This window comes from Eulemur rufifrons, chromosome 30 (assembly GCF_041146395.1).
Source record: "Eulemur rufifrons isolate Redbay chromosome 30, OSU_ERuf_1, whole genome shotgun sequence".
In the NCBI taxonomy this organism is placed as follows: domain Eukaryota; kingdom Metazoa; phylum Chordata; class Mammalia; order Primates; family Lemuridae; genus Eulemur; species Eulemur rufifrons.
The window spans coordinates 100476922-100500094 of record NC_091012.1 but is presented as its reverse complement, the minus strand read 5'-3'; positions in this window follow the sequence as shown (position 1 = coordinate 100500094).

Genomic DNA, 23173 nt, shown 5'->3' with positions numbered 1-23173 from the left:
TAGCAACCTAGAAAGTGTATCAAAGCTCTCACCCATTCCCCCATACCTCACCCTATGCGACTCTTCATCTGTATCCTTTGTGATACACTTTTTTGTGAAGTGATAAACATAACTAGGTGTTTGCGTGAGTTTTATGAGCCACTCTAGCAAATTAATGGAACCCATGTGGGTCAGGGGAGCACCAGTTCAGAGCCCGGTGGATCACAAGCAGAGGTAACACACCCTGGGGCCTGCAAGTAGCATCCAAAGTGGGGGTCAGTTTTGTAGACCTAAGCTGTAAACCTGTGTGATCTGACACTGCCTTCAGGTAGATAGGTTCTGGATTGAATTGGAGGACACCCAGCCTAGTGTTCACTGCAGAATTGCTTGCTTGCTTGATCTGTGGGGACAATCCCCATAGATTTGGTCACAGAAGTTTTCTTTTTTTTTTTTTTTTTTTGAGACAGAGTCTCACTCTGTTGCCCAGTCTAGAGTGAGTGCCGTGGCGTCAGCCTAGCTCACAGCAACCTCAAACTCCTGAGCTCAAGCAATCCTCCTGTCTCAGCCTCCCGAGTAGCTGGGACTACAGGCATGCACCACCATGCCCGGCTAATTTTTTCTATATATATTTTTAGCTGTCCATATAATTTCTTTTTATTTTTAGTAGAGATGGGGTCTCGCTCTTGCTCAGGCTGGTCTCGAACTCCTGAGCTCAAACGATCCGCCCACCTCGGCCTCCCAGAGAGCTAGGATTACAGGCGTGAGCCACCGCGCCCGGCCCACAGAAGTTTTCTATGTTAATTTTTGTGGGGTGAGTGCAGAGGAAAAACAGTTTGCTTTTTGGACTCCACAAGTATGATGTATGTATACTTATTTTTTTTATTTCAAAATCTTAAGTGGGTACAAATGTTTTAGGTTACATGTGTGAACTAAAATAAACTCCTAAACCTCCCAGCCACCAGCTGACTGAATGGACCCCCTGTTGGCCAAGGGCATATCCTAAAACTTAATTCCCTGCCAAGAGGAGGGAGGTCAGACGTGCCTCATCCTGCCCCCTCCCTTCTTGGAGATATCCTTTGTAAGGCATTAACAGGCCTAAGGGTATGCAAGGGAACCTGCAGGTCCTCAATTTACATAACAAATACATGTCCCCTGACTTCTCTCTGATTAACAACTCCTTGAGTTAAAACATTCCAAGCCTTTAGAATAAGCTTGGTGTCTTTAAACAATTACAAGTCAAAGAATCTTTAACCCCATTTACAACCTCGACTCCGGGGCATAGAGATGGCCCACCTTTTGGGGCCAAACCAATGTATGCATTCCAGGTATTGATTTGTGATTTTACCTGCAACCCCTGTCTCCCTGAAATGTATAAAACTGTAACCCAGGACAGGGAGTCCACTTGCTCAAGGCTTCCTGGGCGTGGCTCCGGGTCATGGTCCTCAAATTTGGCTCAGAATGCATCTCTTTAAAATTATTCTACAGAGTTTGGCTTTTTTTCCATTGACACATGGATCGCTTTTGTAATGCTCGAGTCCCAGCTAAAGGTGTGCCCATCACCCAAATAACGTTCATAGTACCCATTAGGTAGGTTATTGACCCTCCTCTCCTCCACCTACACCCTGATTCATATCCACTGAGTTTTAGTTCCCTCTGTGCACATGTGTGTTCATCACTTAGTTCCAGGTTAATAGTGAGTATGTGTGGTGTTTCTTTTTCCATTCATGAGAAACTTAGGAGAATGATCTCCAGTTCCATCCAGATTGTTGCAAAAGGTATTAATTCATCTCTTTTTATGGCTGAGTAGTACTCTATGGTATACATACACCACGTTATATTAATCCACTGATGAATTGATGGGCAAATTGGGTTGACTGCACATCTTTGCAATTGTGAATTGTGCTGCAATAAACATTGGAGTGCAGGTGTCTTTTTGATAAAGTCCGTTTTCTCTTTGGGTAAATACCCAATAGTGGGATTGCTGGATCAAATGGTAGGTCTACTTTTAGTCCTTTGAGGAATCTCCACACTGTGTTCCATAGAGGTTGTACTAATTTGCAGTCCCCACAGTGTATAAGTGTCCCTTTCTCTCTGAATCTATATCTGCATCTATTGTATTTGGACTTTTTAATAAAAGCCATTCTAACAGGGGTTAGGTGATATCTCATTGTGGTTTTAATTTGCATTTTCCTGATGAATAGTAATGTGGAGCATGTTTTCCTATGTCTGTTGGCCAGTTTTCTAATTTTGAGAAGCTTCTGTTCATATCTTTTGCCCACTTTTTAATAGGGTTGTTTGTTTTTATATTGCTCATTTGCCTGCGTTCTTTGTAAATTCTGGTTATTTAGCCCTTCATTGGATATGTAACTTGCAAATATTTTCTTGTGTTCTGTCGCTTGTCTGTCTGCCCTGTTGATTGTTTCCTTAGCTGTGCAGAAGCTTTTTAGTTTAATGAAACCCCGTTTATTGTTGTTCCCATGATTGTCACTGGGGTCTTTTTCATAAAGTCTTTACCTGTACCCATATCTAGAAGCCCTTCAGGTCCCCAAGGGTAGAGGCGTGGGCCCCCAGTCTCTCTGGACACTTCAGACTGCAGGATGTACCAGCTGAGAGGAAGGGGCTGCTCACCAAATTCTCTGCTCTAACTCCTGTCCCAGTTGCAGTGGGTAGGGGAGAGGTGGGGAGAGAGAAGCGTCTGAATAGAAGAAACCCGGCTCTCTGTCCTCTCTGGTCAGTCTCCGTGGAGGGGAACCCCTCACAGAGTGTCCAAGCTCTGGGATCACGCAAGGTCTCCCACAATTCCTTAGTTGCCACAGTGCATGGGTTTGTGGGGTGGAAAAGCTTCCCAGTAACTTGGTAGCCGGCTGATCTCCGAAGGACTATCAGTAGGAGAGAGGGATCCCCCCATGCCCCTTTTATGGACTCCTAGCGTCCCCGGGTCTGGGCCTCACCGACACCTGCTTTTCCTTTATCTTCTTCCTGGTGAGCTTCCCAATTTTCCTCCGTGAGGTCCCTGGCAGGCTTTGGCACTTTTCTCACTGAAATTTCACCTCTGCTGCGTGCCCTCTCCCATGTCCCTTGTCTGAAACTCTTCCTTCTCTCAGGGATGTTCCAGCAACTGATGTCTCTAGTCAGCCATCTTGCCCCATCCTCGGTATGCTTATTGTCTATGAAGGGATCTTGCTAAATAAGCTTAACAAATTTATCTCTAGATGCTTTTTGATTTTCAACATATAGTCATATCATCTTTGAATAATATCAGCTTGTTTCTGACATTTAAAATATTATATAATGGGCCGGGCGCGGTGGCTCACGCCTGTAATCCTAGCACTCTGGGAGGCCGAGGTGGGCGGATCGTTTGAGCTCAGGAGTTCGAGACCAGCCTGAGCAAGAGCGAGACCCCATCTCTACTAAAAATAGAAAGAAATTATATGGATAGGTAAAAATATATATAGAAAAAATTAGCCGGGCATGGTGGTGCGTGCCTGTAGTCCCAGCTACTCGGGAGGCTGAGACAGGAGGATCCCTTGAGCTCAGGAGTTTGAGGTTGCTGTGAGCTAGGCTGACACCACGGCACTCACTCTAGCCTGGGCAACAGAGAGAGACTCAGTCTCAAAAAAAAAAAAAAAAAAATATTATACAATGTTTCCTTTTCCCATTTTACAACATTGGACAGACCCACTCCCTACAGTATTGAATAGAACTGGTGATAGTGGACATCCTTGTCTCATGCCTGAGAGGAAATGGAAAGTTTTAAACATTTCACCATGTTTACTGTGCTTTTTGTAGATATATTTTATCAGAATAGGATGTTCCATTCCATTCCTAATTTGCTAAGAATATTTGCCTTGAATATATGAGTTTCGTCAAGCATTTGTAGCACATCCTTAGATGATCAGAGAATTTTTTTTCTTCCATTCATCTGTTAGTGTAGTGTGTTACATTCATAAATTGCTATGTTTCAACCAACCTTGCATTCCTAGGGGAAAAACTTTGGTCATGAAATACCCTATTTTAATAAATCCATGTCTTAATAATTTGTTAAGGATTTTTATACATATCTTCCTGGATGACATTAGCCTATACTTTTATTTCATATACTAATGCTCTTCAGTTTATCAAGGGAGTATGTCCCATAAATCCACCATAAATTGGAAATTTCTTAAGTTGAAGATGCCTTTAATACACCAAACATACTGTTAATGGAAAAAAAGTCAAACTCTAAAAAATTTTAAAGAGATTTACTCTGAGCCAAATTTCAGGGCGATGACCCGGAGCCACGCTCAAGAAGTCTTGGGCAAGTGGACTTGGTGTGGCTGGGTTACAGTTAGGTTTTATACATTTCAGGGAGACAGGGGTTACAGGGAAAATCATAAATCAATACGTGGGAGGCATAGATTCGTTTGGCCTGAAAAGGTGGGCCATCTTAAAGCAGGGGCTTACAGGTTATAGGTGGGTTTAAAGATTGTTTGAGGCCCGGCGCGGTGGCTCACGCCTGTAATCCTAGCACTCTGGGATGTTGAGGCGGGTGGATCGTTTGACCTCAAGAGTTCGAGACCACCCTGAGCAAGAGCGAGACCCTGTCTCTATCAAAAAAATAGAAAGAAATTATCTAGACAACTAAAAATATATAGGAAAAATTAGCTGGGCATGGTGGCGCATGCCTGTAGTCCCAGTTTCTTGGGAGGCTGAGGCAGAAGGATTGCTTGAGCCTAGGAGTTTCAGGTTGCTGTGAGCTAGGCTGATGCCACAGGACTCTAGCCCAGGCCACAGAGTGAGACTCTCTCAAAAAAAATAAATAAATAAAGATTCTTTGACTTGTAATTGGTTGAAGACATGAAGCTTTGTCTAAAGGCTTGGAATGTTGTAACATAAGGAGCTCTTTATCAGAGATAAGCCCTGGGACATAGACTTGTTGTGTATATTGAGGACCTGCAGGTTTGCCTTGCATACCCTTAGACCTCTTATTGGGTTACAAAGGATGTCCCCAAGGAGGGAGGGGGCATGATGAGGCATGTCTGACCTCCCTCCTCCTGGCAGGCAATTTAGTTTTAGGATATTCCTTTGTCCACCAGGGAGTCCCTTCAATCAGCCTGTGGGGCGGGGGCTGAGCTAGAAAATTTTTTTTAGTTTATAATGCCAAACATTATAGCTTAGCCTAGCCTACCTTAAATGTGCTCAGAACACTTAAACATTAGCTACAGTTTGGAAAAATCGTCTAACACAGTACCTATTTTATAATAACATATTAAATACCCCATGTAATTTATTGAATACTAGACTGAAACGAGAAACACCTTCAGTGTTTCCACTGCATGGGTACTCGAAGTACTGTTTCTACGGAATGTATGTAATTTTTGTACCATCATACAGTTGAAAAATCATAGCTTGTACCATTGTGAGTCAGGGACCATCTGCATTCTCTTTTTTGGACTTTGGTATCAAGGTTAGGCTAGCTTCATAAAATGAATTGGGATATAAAACCTTTTTCTGTTCTCTGCAACCGAAGTCTTTGCAAGACTCTAAATAACGAAGGGCTAGGCTTTCCCATGTTCATTTGTTTCTAGAAGGGGCCGCTCCAAGTTGCCGTCACTTCACACTTTGTAAGGCACCCAGCTACCCTGTGGGATGCCTACAACGATGCTGTCACTGAAAACTACCTGGGCCTGTTTCCGGGCTGAAACTAACCTTCTGTGCACAGAAAATTAAATGTTGCCACTCTATTAATTTGCCGGCATAACTTTGATCTGTGCTACCTGGTCTTCAATGGGTTGGCTGACCCTCGATCTGTGTATAGTGGTGACAACAGCTCCATTTATTGAGTCTTTTATCTGATAACGGCAGGAATATTAATAAGTCATATTTATAGAGTGTGTCTTATCTGTTAGCCACTTCTTGCTACTGGGTTCCATTGTTTATGAACTCATTAATCCTTTAAAAAACAAAGTCAGACTTTTCATAAATACCTGACCCTAGGAAGAAACAGATTTGGGGATTCAAGTTCTAAGTTCAAAGCTCTTGCTCTTTCTCAAACCAAATACTTCTGAAAGTGTTGAGTGCAGAAGAACTGTTATATACGTTGACTTTAGTGCTCATGTGATATTGTCATATAAATTTATGGAAGTATAGATAAATACATCTTTTTATTGTTTGACATAAATGGCTTTGTTCTTCTCCTGAAGGAAGAGTTTCCTAAAACGTGACGTACAGACCTCACATGATGCCCCGGATGAAATCATGGGCACAAAAACAAGGTTTTAAAAAACATTGTAATAATAACATACTTCTTTTAGTGTGCTACACAAAAATGTAACTAGACATTTGGAATAGTTTGTGAGGACACAGAGGAAAGAACCGACATCACAATTCCCATGGAAAAATGCCACATCTGCAAACACTTCTGTCCTTTCTTTAAAGTTATGAAGAGGCAGGGAAGGAGAAGCACCAAACCTCTTTTTTCCTCTACGTGAAACTCCGTCAGCCTGACAGTCACCACATCTCATTCAGAAGCCCCTCCAGCTGCCTGCTTCCAGCCTTATACCCCTGTTACTATACACAATACAAGAATCACAACTCTGAATACCCAAAAAGATAATTCTACCACCAAGGGCCTTACTCAGAATCCACACTACTTGGAGAATGGCAGGAAATTATAAACAGCAACTATTTCTCCTTCTTACAAAGGTTGCAAAATATTTCTTGGTCCTGAATGACTGGAAATCTAGGGTTCAAATAAAACGTGAGAGTAAATTTAGGATATCCCATTTGCCACAAAATATATGAAAAGTTCCTAGGCTGTAGAGCTGGGTGAAACCATTAGGGCCTAGTTAGAAGAAAGAGGAAAGGAACCAACCAGGGGAACTTGCTGATCAAACTTACTTGGGTCCTACGTCCACTCCTACAGGCCATGGCATGAAATAGCCGTGGATTTCCACTCTAGCTCTGACACACACGGACCTGCAATGGTGGGAAAGGTACTTACATTCTTGGGTCTGTGTCCCCATTTCTAAGGCATAAATTAAATTAGTCATGCTAAACGACTGCTGTGAAGAATGCATGAGACTGGGCGCCGTGGCTCACACCTGTAATCCTAGCTCTTTGGGAGGCTGAGGAGAACGGATCACTGGAGTCCAGGAGTTTGAGAACAGCCTCAGCAACATATCAAGACCTCGTCTCCATAAAAAACAAAAAAACTTTAAATTAGCCGGGAGTGGTGGCGCATGCCTGTAGTCCCAGCTAGTCGGGAGGCTGAGGCAGGAGGATACCTTGAGCCCAGGAGTTTGAGGTTGTACTGAGCTAAGATTGTGGAACTGCACTTTAGCCTGGGTGGCACTAGACCCTGTCTCAAAAAAAAAAAAAAAAAATGAATGAATGAACAAATGAAGTAATATATATATGAAGTAGCTATTACCTTGCAGATAAATTTGATTTACTAGTTATATTTCATTTCAATTCCCAAATTTTTAAAATTTCATTTGCCTTTACAATTACATGTCTAGCAAGTGATAGTACTTTTGAATTTCAAGTAGAGATTTCAGGTTAACTTTTTAAATGAATTTGAGTTCAGAGATTTACTTAGTGTCAGACACGGCATCAATTCTAAAGGTGGTTTGTAAATAACTGAGGTCTGACAAGGCTAACCCTATGTCATGGTATGTGCTGAAAACTGTGCTCCTTTTTGTGTGTGAAGCCACAGAAAAAATCAGTTAACATCCGGGTCATGCGGTAGCACACACCTCAGCACCACTTCGCATTCCTACCATCAGAGTGTGAGGGCTCTACGGGCTCCACATTCTTGCCAGTCCTTGGTATGGTCAGTCCTTTTAATTTTAGCTGCTCTCATAGGTGTGTAGTCATATCTCCTTGTGGATTAATTTGCATTTCAGCATGTGGAGCATATTTTGATGTGCTTATTTGCTATCCACGTACATTCTTGCCTGTTCAAAATCTCTCACACATGTTTTATTGGATTGTCTTCATTTTGTTTCTTTTAATCAGTGTATTAGGTTTCTCCTACGTGTGTGTGTGGACCTGGAGGGAGGGAGGGAGGGAGGGAGGGAGAGACGGAGAGAGAGAGATTGCTTTTGAGGAGCTACTGGCTCACGGAACCGTGGCAGCTGGCAGGGGCAAACTGCAGAGCAGGACATGGGGCTGCAGACCCTGGGAAAAGGTAGCATTGTCGCTGAAATGAAGAGCACTCTGGAGGCAGAATATTTTCTTTCCGGGGGGCCCCAGTCTGTTTTCTCTTAAGGCCTTCAACTGATTGGACGAGGCCCACCCAATAATTCAAGGTAATCCAAGTTCGGAAAATCTCGTCATTTGTTAATCTCATCAGAAAAAAACACCTTCACAGAGACCTCTAGCCTGCTGGTTGAACAAATACCTGTTTACCGTGGCCTAGCCTAGGTGACACATGAAAGTAAGCATGACAGCCATCTAACACAAATCCCATTAACCACGAAGGTCTATTTTTGAAAGGCAGGTGACTTGCTACCTAAGTCTCTATATTAACCCTTTCTGCCTGGCCTGCCGCATTAATTCAGGCTCAGCACATCCTGGCCACTAAGCCGAAGCTGACCTGAATGCCTGCCTGGGCCCAGACAGTGTCTGGCTAGTGAGGGGCACACGGGATGCCCCTGGAATCCAAGAGTTTACAACTGTCAGGTCACCCTGGCAGGACGTACACTGACCAGGCAGGACAGCTGGCCAGGGCCCCCAGTGTGGCCTCCCACTGTGGGACCTCTCACGCTGGGGTTTCCCATCCTGACCAAACGATTCATTTGCGTCTTTGGGTTCAGAGGGGCCACCAGTGAGGCAGTCAGTGCCAGCGCTGTTAGTCACTGAGGCCAGTTCTTCCTCTTTACAGGTGTGGATGACATCCATAGGTGTTCTGCTGGAAGTTCAGGAGGTGTGACTCTGCGCTCAGCAGTCAGTGTGATTGCCAAGAGCTCACACCAGCTTGGAAAGGCTGCACAGTGAGTATTTCTTCATGACAAGTAGAAAGTTTCCAAGAACAGTTTTGAAAAACAGAGATGACTAATGTCCTCTCGCCCTCCCTGCCTCTCCCCACGGGCCGGGTTTCTTATTTTCTCCATTGTTACACAATCAGTGTGCACCATCCTGTGATCAAAACTTTCCGTTTCTTTAATTATCCCCTGTTATGCTCCAGACCTTTTGTCCGGGAGGGGTGTTTGCAGGAGGGACAAAAGCATTTTCATAGAAAATTTTTTTTATGACTTAACCAGTAAGACTCATTGTGTTCAGAAACTGATCAGGAGGGAATTACAAATGGAAAACCAAACTGAAATGGGTCTGCATAAGCTCTCATCCCCTCTGTTTCCACCATGTATTTAGTGGGCACACTGGGAAAGATCAACCCTTTGCTGGAGTCAGCTGGCACTGAATAGTCAGAGTGCCTGGCTAAGATGCGTGTACCAGGAGGGAGGTAAGGAAAGCAGAGTCCGGCCTTGGGTCCTTTGTTGCAAACTGCAGTTAATCTAGGAAGTGGAGCCCAAGTCAGTAGCAGTGAATCATCCCCTGGAGGAGATCTAGAGTGTGTCAGGAGTGGATGGAGGAGGCACTCCCTGTAATGCATCCTCCCCTAGCTTGAAGCTTTGACAGGAATCACGCATTAGGAATGCAATTAGCTTCTGCGAGAGAAATACAGAGCTGATCCGCAGCTGGGTTTTAGATAGTCCCATCAGAGAATAAGCCCTTTCCTGTGGGCCACTGCAAGTGACCCAGATGGTGCAGCCAGCATAGGTCATGTTTCCATAGTTTAGTCCCCAGAGAGTGGCATCTTAAACCTACGACAGTCCCAGAGTCTGAGACCCGTCTGTTGGGCTCATGCCTGCTCTTGGCCCTGCACAGGTCCTGCTGAGCTCAAAACAGCCCATAGCTGACAGGGTCAGCTGTCAGCTTCCAGTCAGGTCCAGGCAATTGGCCTCTGAGAATTCAGGATGCCAAGCAAAACCAGAGTCTTTTCTTTGAGAGCAGCCAAGGAAGAAGCTACAAGACCAGGCAGCCTTGTTCCACGCCCAAGTATGGACCGGGCTATCCTAAGCCTCCTTTATCTTCTCAGTCTTAGAATCTGGTTGACCTACTCAACAGGTATGCACATCTAGCTGGGAAATCATCACTCTAAGGATCAGACATCTGATTTTACTAGACGAGCTCATTAACAACTGAAAACTACTGCAAAAACCCACAAAGTGTATCTCCACCTAGACATTGCCTGCCTTTTCGTGTTGTCTCCCTTTTTCCACAGCCAACAGCCGGCAAAAATATCAGTTATGGAGGCTTGTTTTCTTTTTTTATGAATTTTTTAAATTTCAAAATATTACGGAGGTACAAATGTTTCTGGTTACATGGATTGCTTCTATAATGCTTGAGTGAAGGGTATGAGTGTGCCCATCACCAAATAGTGTTCACTGTACCTGTTGGGTAGGTTTTTGACCCTCCCCTCCTCCCCTCTCCCCCTGCTTGATTTGCATTGCGTTTTACTTCCCTCTGTGCACGGGTGTGCTCCTGGGTTACTTCCATGTGGTGTTTGTTTTTCCATTCTTTAGATACTTCACTTAGGACAATGGTCTCCAGTTCTGTCCAAATTGTTGCAAAAGGCATTAATTCATCCTTTATATGGCTGAGTAGTATTGCATGATATGCACATACCACATTTTGTTAATCTACTCATGAACTGATGGGCACTCGGGCTGACTCCACATCTTTGCAGTTATGAATTGTGCCGCAATAAACATTCAAGTGCAGGTGTCTTCTTCATAAAATGACTTCTCTTCCTTTCGGTAAATACCCAGGAGTGGAGTTGCTGGATCGGGTGGTGAGCGTCCTTTTAGTTCTTTGAGGACTCTGCATACTGTTTTCCATAGAGGGTGCACTCATTTGCAGTCCCACCAACAGCGCATAAGCGTTCCTTTCTCTCTGCATCCATGCCACATCTGTTGTTTTCTGGTTTTGGACTTTTTAATCAAGGCCATTCTAATAGGGGTAAGGTGATATTGATAAGGAAAACTCCCATCTATTACTTGGCGCAGCACCTGCCTGAGACCCCCACCCCTCACCGAGGACCCACATTAGCATATCACTAACCTAACACCTGGTACATTAACATATCACTAACCTAACGTTTGGCACATCAGCATAACACTAATCCTATTGCCTAGTGCAGGCACTAAACTTATTACCTGGTGGGCATTGTCACCTGAGACCTCCCTCCCCTTGGATCACCCCAACTTAATAAAAATGGGAAAAATTAGGTAGACGGGGCTCAGAATTTGGTGGCGAGACCCCTCTGAGCCCGCGGGCGAATAAACCTTGATTCTCCCACTCTCCGTGTGCCGCTCGGTTTGTCCTCGGGACCACTCGCTGTAACACTTGCCGTAACAATATCTCATTGTAGTTAAAATTTGCGTTTTCCTGATGATTAGTGACATGGAACATTTTTTCATATGTTCATTGAAATTCCAGTGTCTTCACCTGAATCAAACACAAGAAAGTTGTATGCCATTAACATTTTTTTTCCGGCTTTCCCTGATGGCGATGATGCCCCTAGCGTATGAAGTTACAAGTCTATCACATTTTACATCAATTGTATCATCTATCCAGATGCAATAGCCTTAAAACACAAAGCCACTTTTCCCTTCCCCTTTTGGCTCATTGCGATTATAGGGCCACCATAGCTGCCAGGGGAGCTCCTGTGTGGAATGCTGGGAGCGGCTGCAGTAGCAGCAGCAAAGCTGGAGACAAGGCTGGGGAGGCTTTTCCTGTTTTCCCTTCGGTGCATCTCAGCTTTGCTCCAGCTCAGGGAACTGGTTTAATGTTTTCCCTCCCGCTTGGAGGAGGGCGTAAATCCAATGTTTAACATTTCAGCCTACCCCAAACTTACTTTTGTCGATTTTTAGGCCCTTTTTCTGCACGGAGGTGAGGAGGAAAAGCAAAGGCATCACCTGGCTTTGTCCCCCCGCCCCCAGCCCCATTATCCAGCATGGCAAAAGAAGCCAAGGAATGCAACGAGCAAGTCTCCCAGAGGTGGATGCCTTAGTTTTAAACTCTAGTGGTAACATATACTTGTCATAGACAACAGGTCAGCTGCTATTTCATATCGTGTGTAAGTCCACAATTCCCCATGCACCAAAGGTCCCTCACCCCTCCTCCTTCATTCTTTGTTTACTCAGACAAGGCTTCACCATATTTTAGCGAGTCCAGGTCATTGTCGCAAATCCCACCAGGGACACAATTGTGTCAGGGGTCTCCAAGCCCATTCCCATTTTCAATTATTTGCTAGGAGGACTCAAAGGAGTCAACTAGAGGTGGAATCACAGTGGTTAAGATTTATTACAGCGAAAGGATAAAGTAAACTCAGCAAAGAGAAGGAGTATGGGCTGATGTCCTGGGGAAAGCAGCCCAAGTTTCCAAGAGTCCTCTTCTAGGGGACTTTCCGCTGCCTCCTGCTCTATGGGCCCCCCCGGCCTGTGTCTCCCCCAGACCACCAGGCCTGGGGCATCGACTCACCCCAACTGGGTTCTAGACCCTGCGCCCGGGCCCTGGGAAGGGACTGGGTGGAGGCAGAGCTGGCAGCTGGCCAGGATCAGGCTGGGGGCTTGGTGGCCTTTTCCTAAAGTCCAGGCTCTGTACGGGGGTGTCCCCAGTGTCTTCAGGATCCAGGCCGGTGCCCTCAGGACTGGCCAAGGCATAGCCTGACTTCTCCAGGGTCCAAGTTGCTCAGCCAGTGCATCTTGTGGAGAAGAAGCCTATAATGCTGCCTTTAAGTGAGAAAAGAACATTAAAAATAGTGATGGAGGGTGCGGTGCCTCATACCTGTAATCCTAGCACTCTGGGAGGCCGAGGCAGGAGGATATCTTCAGCCCAGGAGTTTGAGGTTGCAGATGACGCCACTGTACTCTACCCAGGGCAGCGCAGCAAGATTGTGTCTTTAAAGAAGAAAATAGCGATGAAAATGAGCTCCTGGTAGGAGGAAGAAGAGGAAGAGGAGGGTCATGTGCCAAAGACCTGGAACAGCACTGACTAAAACCTGGGCCCTACGGGAGCAAGAGGCAGTCCCGGTCCTAGGCTGCCCCCACCTGTGGACACGCAGGCAAGGAGACTCCGAGGGATGCCCCAGCCAGGGGCTCATGTACCCAGAGGCCAGTGACCCCACCAGGTATGAACATAGAAGACTCTGTCCCACTCCTGTCTTCCCCGAGGCCTTCCCGGTCTTGGGCATGAGTCTCCCCCTGCTGGTAAAGGCTGGCATTGCTGCACTGTGAAACGTCCATGGCTGACCAGCACCTGGTGACACCAAGACCTCACCATGGGGCCACAGGCTTCAGTCATGCTTCCCCGACTGAAAGTAAAAGGTCACTTTGACTTTGCAGGAAGCTCAGGCTTGGACCTGGTCTCAACCGGGCCCACAGGCTCCCAGAAGGGGAAGTGGAGGGGGCGTAGGATGTTGGCATTGACAGCAGGCTGGGGGCTGAGGACAGAGAACAGAGGCCACCGTGAGATTAACATGCTGGGCCTAGTAATGAGGAGGAGGAGGGAGAGGAAGATCTGGAAGGTTCCTGCAAAGGACTGTGCTTAGAACTCATGAGAACACAGAAGACCCCCAGGGCCTCAGTGTCCTCATCTGTAAAGTGGTGCTAAAAGTAGAATTTACGCTCCTGGAGTAGGTATGAGAAGAGCATGATTTCTGTGACGTGGTCAGCCGGTGCCTAGCCCAGAGTACGCGGGAGGCAAATGCTGCGGTATTGTTCCAGAGAGCTGCATTAGTCAGGGTTGTCTGGAGAAACAGGACCGATAGGGTACATATCTATGGGTGCAGGTACGTAAGAGGGGACTCACTGTGGAAATTGGCTCGTGTGGTTATGGGGGCTGACAAGGCCCACGAGCTGCCGTCTGCAAGCCGGAGAACCAGGGAAGCCCGCGCTGCGATTCCGGTTCAGTTCAAAGGCCTGAGAACCGGGGGAGCCAAGGATGTAAGTCTTGGAGTCTGAAGGCCTGAGAACCTGGAGTTCTGGTGTCCAAGGGCAGGAGAAGATGGGTTTCTCTACTCCAGAAGACAAAGTGCGTTTGCCTTTCCTCTGCCTCCGTGTTCTGTCCGAGCCCTGAAGGGACGGGATGACGCCCGTTCTCACGGGGTGAGGGCTGATCTGCCTCACTCAGTGTCCTGATTCAAACGCCACTCCCTCTGGAAACGCTGTCACGGACACAGCCAGAAAGAATGCTTTACCAGCTGTGTGGGTATTCCCCAAAGCAGGCGAGGTGGCACCTAAAATGCCCCAGCACGATAGTGAAATCGGTCTGTTAGGGTTAGGGATCAGTCTGTTCACTGACTGTGGACATGTTGCTGTCCTCTGCAGGGTGGGCATCTTGCTCCCTCGGAGGGTAAATCCCACCCGTCCAGCTCTGTGGCCCCAGTGTGGGGACGCGACAGTCACCAGAAAGGCCTGCTGAGGGAGAAGGTGTGTGGTAGGCAGAATAACGGCCCCAGAGACGCCAACGCCCTGGTGCCTAGAACCTATTCTAGGGAGGGCGGTAAGGCGGGCACACACTCAGTGTCGCTCTGGGCCAGGGACTGCTCTCGGCGTCTCAGGAGGCGTCTCCTTTCTCCCTCACAGAACCCTGCGAGGAGGGGACGCTATTACCCCGGTGACAGAGGAGAAAAGTGGGCACAGAGAGCTTAAGTCACTTGCCCACTGTGTGGCACACGGGCAGTGTGGTCCTGGCCTGTGTCGCTCCAGTCCCTGCTCCTGCCCACCTGGCTGCACCGTCTCACCATCAGATCCATTGCCTGTGTGCACGGGCAAGGAACACGTCCTGTGTTCTCCCCCGGGCCTGCACCTCCCCTGTGTGGTGGGCGATGGCCCCCTTTTAGGAATGGGGAACTGAGGCTCGGGGAGGACAGGTGTCTTGCCCAAGGTCACGCAACCAGGGCTTGGGGTTCCAGGCATTTAACTGAGGTCTGCCATGCTCCAAAGCGCGTGTGTCCCGGGCTGTTGTGGGTGTGAGGGAGGCCCAGGAGGAGACGGACCCCAGCATCTGGGGACGAATGGGGAGGTCCTGTCCATCCCCAGAGATGGCTGCCCCTGCTGCATAGCTGGGGTCAGGAGACACAGGATCAACAGTCCCCACAAGCTGATCTCCAGGAGCAGGGCCCAGGGAGCCTGTGCAGCCCCCAGGCTAGAAGGCCAGAGCCCGAGCCCAGGCAGCTTGTGAGGGAAGTGGCCACCCACACTGCGGGGTCTAGGCCCGGGGGCGGGGTCGCCGGGGGTCTGTGGGGGGGAGTCCGGACAGGCACGTTGCTCCCCTTTCTCGCTGTACTTTGTTTCACTTGCGGGTTTTTGGCGGAAGAGCGTATAAAATATAAATGTACATGTTAATTACAATTAATAAGTTGCACATTCGTGTAAGAACCATCAAGTTCAAGGCCCATCGTCATCCCAGAAGTCCTCAGGGTCCCCTCCCAATCAGTGTTCTCCCTCACTGTCCCCTCTTCCCCTCCCTGCCTCTGTCTCCCACCCCAGTTCCTTTCTCATTCCTGAAGTCCTGCCCTCCGTCTAAAGTGGAAATGCTGTCACAGCCGTGCTTCCCTTAGTATAATTTACAATTTATACTGGCTGTGGCTGACATCTGGCATGGGTGGCATCCTCCCTCTAGCTGTGGGGCTCCCGCCCTCTGTCCCCCATGGGGCACTAGGTCAGGCATCCTTTAGGAATTTCAGCTGTGAGCAGGAGAGCAGGCTCAGGGCACTTCTCTGAGCCTCGGTCTTTCACCTGTACCAGGGGTACAACCCCACCAACTTCACATGTATTGGGAGAAATAGAGACGGGGACACCAGCCACCTTCCAATGAGCGCGTCGTGCCAAAACCTGGGATGAGGCTATAGGAGTATCACAGGACTCCTTGATATCCAGGAACCCACCAAGCGCTCCCCTCGCCCCCCCCCTCCCCGGGGCTGTTGCACCTTCTGCCCCTGCCTGGAAGGGTCTTCCCCCAGGGAATGCCATGGCCTGCTTCCTCACTGCCTCCAGGGCTTTGCCTGGTCACCATCTCTTCAGGGGGTAGGGCTTCAAAGTCCCAACTCCCTAATCCTTTATCCTAGACTAGAGCAATGTAGGGGCTGCCAGCCTCAGTCGATTCATTAGCATACAAAAAGATATGACTCTGTGGCCATGCTAAGCATTTTAGGAGTTGTGTGCCAGGAAACCCAATAGTATATTTCAAAGACCAATAGTGTATTTCACAATTTCAAAATATAACACCTGTATATACCGGCTCAATCAGAATACAAACTTTCAAAGATGATATAATTTTCAATAGTTCCAAAGACCTGAGAATAAACTGAACAAAATATGGGCAAGACTTCTTTCATGAAAACTGTTAAAACTTTATTGAGATAATTTTAAGTCAAATATCCAACGTAACAGCAGTCTGCAGTGTTTCAGCTTGTCTTCCTTTAAACCTGTGGTTGTCCTTCACCTATAATATAAAAATAATAGCAGAGAACATTCCTAAGCAAAACTTTATGCAGATGATATTAAAGGCATACAAAGGACATCACACGTTTGGTTTTATAAAACGAGCTATTAATAAAACCAGAAGCCTAAGAGACATCCTTTGGCTTGCATTCAGTTAGACCTCTGTACAGACTTTGCAAATAGACTTCCAAGCATATATATTATCAATATTTTAAAAACAAACTCTGCTTTCTCGTAGTACAAGGAAACCAAAAGACCGCATGAGCTCAGAACAGACTAAATCACATGAACCCATTAAAAGGTACTTTTAAGTAGGAAGCAAACATTGTGTATACTTTTACTAAAAATCTAACCAACACACAAAAAACCTAAGAAACAAAAGGAATTTACAAAAAATGTATAATTTAATGCTTTGGCTTGAAGTAATACTCTGGATACAAGATAGATAAAACAGTTCATGTCACATTAGGAACTGCGTAAGTGAACTAATACAAAGGCCAGTATTTCATTTGCTTTTTCTCTCTTGCACAAAAGTACAAAAATGTGTCTTTGGGCTAGTTTACCCTTATGTGGTTGTTACGTAGGGTAACCACCTTTCCCTGGTTGTCACCGTTAGTCCCGATGTAAGTATGAAGAATGCCTCTTCTTATACTTGAGAGTGCTCCAGGTTGTATATTAAGTTATATGGCCGCATAAGTTATCACCACCATTTTTGACATCAAAATGTCAAGGAGATATATACCGTATGTCACAATATGGTAAAAAAAAAAAAAAAAAGAAAGAAAGAAAGAAAGAAAGATACAAATGCAGGGACAAGAAAATGGGAAGGTACAGTAAGGCACCTGGAAAAGCCAAACAGTGGTTTCTAAAAGTACGTGATTTTGAAGGACATCTGACAAATTTCAGAAGTTCTTCCATGGTATTTGTGATGTTTACATATTTAGATATACTGGGATACAGTAAATAATGTATGCTTTCCTAGCATATCAACCATTTCATCCGTATTTTAAAAATGTTAGCATTTGGCCGGGCGCGGTGGCTCACACCTGTAATCCTAGCACTCTGGGAGGCCGAGGTTGGCGGATCGTTTGAGCTCAGGAGTTCGAGACCAGCCTGAGCAAGAGCGAGACCCCATCTCTACTAAAAATAGAAAGAAATTATATGGACAGCTAAAAATATATATAGAAACAATTAGCCGGGCATGGTGGTGCATGCCTGTGGTCCCAGCTACTTGGGAGGCTGATACAGGAGGATCGCTTGAGCTCAGGAGTTTGAGGTTGCTGTGAGCTAGGCTAACGCCACGGCACTCACTCTAGCCTGGGCAACAGAGTGAGACTCTGTCTCAAAAAAAAAAAAAAAAAAAAAAAGCATTATCTTTTTATTAATTGGATGACTTTCCTTTTAGTAATGATTCATATCTGTCTATTATTGAGTACCTCTTTCCTTTTCCCTTAGGTTAATTCGGTTGCTCTCTTATTGTTATTTGTTATACTAATAAAATACTGCTGACGCAGTTTATTATTTTAATAACAAACACTTTTAAGACTATGATGTTCCTAAGAGTAAGTTTCAGTCATGTATCACAGGATCCTGGAAGTTGTCTGAAAAGGATATTTTAATGTAAATAGTCCAATGCAGCAGGCCCTAACCCTTTGGTAGCAGGGATCGGTTTCATGGAAGAGAATTTTTCCATGGGTGGGAGGAAGGGAGAGGGTTTAGGGAAAATTCAAGCACATTTATTGTGCACTTTATTTCTATCATTATTACACTGTAATATATAATAAAATAATTATACAACTCACCATAATACAGAAACACGGGGAGCCCTGAGCTTGTTCTCCTGCGACTACACAGTCCCATCTGGGGGTGATGGAGACAGCGACACCCGAAGTGTGTTGCTTATGTCCAGACTACTCCGTAATCTCCTTTTGGTTGCTGTCCCTGCAGAAAACCCTGCTTCACAAAGATAGGCTGTTGGAAACGGAAGCAGGCTTTTCAGTGCTTTCGTGGCCATCTCAGGATATTCGGCCTTGACTTTCATCCAACACGTATGGAGATTTGACGTTGTCTCAGACATACTTTTAAGGCCACCATCATTTGCACTCTCAAGTAGTTAGCTGATCCTCTTCTAGTGTTGGTTGGCAAGAAAAGTGAGCAGAACATGTCCTCACACACATCCTCCTGAAAAGTATTTTGCCCAAAAACAAGCATTGTTGCCTTGTTGTCAACATCAGTAGACTTCTCAACCTGGATTGCGTACCATGCTGAATCCTCTAACAACTGTGCCTCGATGTCCTCTGCTATTTTGTCATCAATGCGTGTAGCTATGGTGCTAGCCGAAAGAGGGACACATGCCACCCTTTCAATAGCAGCCTCTCCTAAAAGTACACGGCCAATGTCCTTAGCAGCAGGCAGGATCGACCGGTCACCAACACTTAGAGGCTTCTCAGCTTCAGCAGTGTGCTTAGTCACTGAGAATGATGCTCTCAGTGCAGACACGTTTGATGAAGTGGTGGCAATCCATAATTGCTTCTGTTCTTCGTGTTCACCTTTTTTCCTTTCACAAACTTCAGAGGACGGTCTTTTACTGCAGGGTGCTTGGTCTCCATGTGCGAAGCAGTTCTAAGGTTTCATGGCTTCCCTGGACAGCTGGTCTCCACATATGACACAAAGCCGGCTTGGAGAACGTGAATTACCGGTTGTAATGACCCCTAATTTAAGGAGGACTCTTGGTATGTTCTTTTAAATGCAGCTTTCATTTCGTTGGTGGTCTTAGCGTCTTCTGCTGTCTCTTCATAGGGTCATTCCCCCTTTCAAAGCAGCTCTCCAGCGACGTTTGTTTTTCACTCCTTTTCGCTAGGGGTAGCTTGTGGGCTTACCAACGCTGGGACGGACACACGTGCACAGTGGGGGAAAGAGGCCCAGACAGAAGTGGTAAATACAATAACAGGCAGGCCGCACATGGACTAAAGTCAATGTTGGGTTCTGACTAAAAGCCTGCCACCAGATGCAGCTTAATTGTCACTTGCCACACAGTGATACGGTTTTTTTTTTTTTTCTTTTTTTGAGACAAAGTTTTGCTCTATTTTCCGGGCTAGAGTGCCGTGGCGTCAGCCCAGCTCACAGCAACCTCAAACTCCTGGGCTTAAGCAATCCTCCTGCCTCAACCTCCCGAGTAGCTGGGACTATAAGCATGTGCCACCATGCTCGGGTAATTTTTTCTATATAGATTTTAGTGGTCCAGCTCATTTCTTTCTATTTTTAGTAGAGATGGGGACTGGCTCTTGCTCAGGCTGGTCTCGAACTCCTGAGCTCAAACCATCCACCCGCCTCGGCCTCCCAGAGTGCTAGGATTAGAGGAGTGAGCCACTACGCCCAGCCAGAGATACGGTTTTGATACGAGCCTGCAACTGATTTATTATGGTCTCTGTGCAGTCAAACTGCTCTGTCACTCGTCATCTCTATTTGCAGCCACTCCCCACTGCTAACATCACCGCCTCCCTCACGTGCGTAGTTTACAGTAGGCTTCATGCTCCTGTGAGAGTCTAATCCCTCTGCTCATCTGACAGGAGGCGGTGCTCATCCGGTGATGTGACTGATGGGCAGTGGATCTAAACACAGATGAAGCTTCTCTTGCTCACCAGCCGCTCACCTCCTGCTGTGTGGCCTGGTTTCTAACAGGACACGGACCGGGACTGGTCCCTGGACTGGGGTTTGGGGACCACAGGTCTAATGGAACGGTTCAGCAGCATAGAGTAAGAACATTTAGAAAACTAATGCAAGGAAATTCTTTCCCTAAACATCAACTGCTTCCTTTAAATTCACACACTCCTGTAATTAACAGTCAGGCGATTTGGAAAACATGCGTAAAATATACTTTCGTTGAGTATTTGGGAATTACCACGTTAAGGACTTCGAATTTCAAACCCTATCAGTTGATGTCTCAAAGCAGAAACTTGTGGTATGTAACATATGCTGTGGTTAGAGGTGATTGTATCACATGGGTGTCTACGGTTTCATGGGAAATAGTAGCTCATGAAGACTGACAGTGGGGCAGAGAGCATGCTGGGCATAAGCACCTTACTCATCATGATCATCGCTCATCTACATGCAATGTCCCCACTTGATCAGGCACACAAACTAGACTCTGGACTATCCCTTGCCATTTTATTATTCAGTCCTTCAGAGCTTCATTGGGGGAAGGATTTAACACGCAACTTTTCCTTCAGAGCCAGAGAATTCAGAATTTGACAAAATCCAGGAACAGGCATTTAGGTCTCCATACAGAAAAAGACATAATCAAGCAGAGTACCTGCTCGTTTTCTTAGGAGCAATGAACTCTTGATTCAGATATTATAATTTGACTCAATGTGTTATTTTCTAAGAAATTATTTAAAACACGGTATCTTTGAATTCTAGCCAACAGAACCAGAGAATGCAAAAATTCAGCACTGAAGCTGACTTTAATTTCTTAATTCTTAAAAATGTATTTCCTCTTCTTATTTTTCTAGAGATAGGGTCTCACTATGTTGCCCAGGCTGGAGCACAGTGGCTATTCCTAAGTGTGATCATAGCTTACTGTGACCTGCAACTCCTGGCCACAAGTGATCCCCCTGCTTCACCCTCCCGAGTAGCTGGGATCACAGGTACTCAACATCATACCAAGCTGAATTCACTAATTTTAGTAAGACCAAAGGTAGGTCTACAAGTTAAGGGATTCATCCAGAATCTCCTAAATTATGTTACAGCCAGTGCCAGAAGCTTCCTCAGTGCCATAGCGTATTTCATACAAACTGATACTCCAAATGCATTGTGTATTTGTGAAAAGCAGAAATGATAAAAGATTGTGAAAATTGTTAGCTGTTGCTTACACTCAAAAGGAAGAAAATACTTTCACATGTGATGATTCACTGTGGCTTAGACCCAATTTGTTTCTGTGTCTGATAGTGGTTAACACATGGGGTCAGGCACCTGGGGTCTGAACTACCTTCCAAAGATCTTCACATGTGAACTCTCTCGCTAGAGTAGCAGTAAGTTTATCTTTATATTATTGAAGATGTAATATTGTGGAAAAAAGGACCCACATAGTTGTGTATCTTAATGGATAACATACCTCCTTCGGGCACTTCAACGGGCTTTCGCTTTGGTAGACTCTCCTCTTTGACGTCAGGACCCGGACCTTCAGCACCAGTCTCTGGCTGAGACAGTGCCTGGAGATCAGCTTCCAGGTCAGGGCCTTAAACATAAAAATGTTATCATTTTAAGCAGAAAGCATGAAATATAAATAAGTAAATTATAATTTTCATTCCCTCAGCCTTATGAAATAAAAGCCTGTAGGCCGGTGTGGTAATGTGATGCAAACATGGCCTTTACTCCTGTGTTTTCCTGTACTGTGAAGTCTTATTTTATTTTATTTTTTTTTTGTGGGACAGAGTGTCACTTTGTTGCCCGGGCTAGAGTGAGTGCCATGGCGTCAGCCTAGCTCACAGAAACCTCAAACTCCTGGGCTTAAGCGAACCTACTGCCTCAGCCTCCCGAGTAGCTGTGACTATAGGCATGAGACACCATGCCCAGCTATTTTTTTTTTTTATATATATATTTAGTTGGCCAGATAATTTCTATTTGTAGTAGAGACGGGGTCTCGCTCAGGCTGGTCTCGAACTCCTGAACTCAAGCGATCCTCTCGCCTCAGCCTCCCAGAGTGCTAGGATTCCAGGCGTGAGCCATCACGCCCGGCCTACTTGTGTATCTTAATGGATAACATACCTCCTTCGGGCACTTCGACGGGCTTTCGCTTTGGTAGACTCTCCTCTTTGACGTCAGGACCCGGACCTTCAGCACCAGTCTCTGGCTGAGACAGTGCCTGGAGATCAGCTTCCAGGTCAGGGCCTTAAACATAAAAATGTTATCATTTTAAGCAGAAAGCATGAAATATAAATAAGTAAATTAAAATTTTCATTCCATCAGCCTTATGAAATAAAAGCCTGTAGGCTGGTGTGGTAATGTGATCCAAACCAACATGGCCTTTCTTTCTGTGTTTTCCTGTACTATGAAGTCTTATTTTAAACAACAATGCAAGGATAAAGCACAGTACACCTACATTTCCTATGTTACCACCGTGTATTAAGGGGAGTGCGGATTAGCTACCCAACAAATCTGGAGTCGCACCATGGGTAGGATTTTAATTATAACCAAAACGTAATCTTCTGAAGGGTTAGGTAAGTGTATCTGTGCGCTATGACAAATCTTATAGTCATGACAACCATCCCTTATTGAGGTAATTGAAAAATTAGTTTGTTGAAATTAACTGAAGTTATGTTGAGACCCAAAGGCCCTATAAGAAACTTTCTATAAATGAATGCCATTTACAACAAAGTACCAAAAAGAAAAGCAAAATTACTGTAACTTATAGTGAGTAGGGAAGTTGCGTGTAAAGAAATTCATGGGCATTGTTCTCAGTCATATTCTGGAAACTTCAAAAGAGTTAATTGCTAGTATGACCCATGGTCTCCATGTTTACCTTCAAAATGGTATCCTCTGAGAAAATAATTTCTTTCATGATGATCTTATGATACTCTCTTTTTTTTTTTTGTGACAGAGTCTTACTCTGTTGCCCAGGCTAGAGTGCCGTGGCGTCAGCCTAGCTCACAGCAACCTCAAACTCCTGGGCTCAAGCAATCAAACTGACTCAGCCTCCCGAG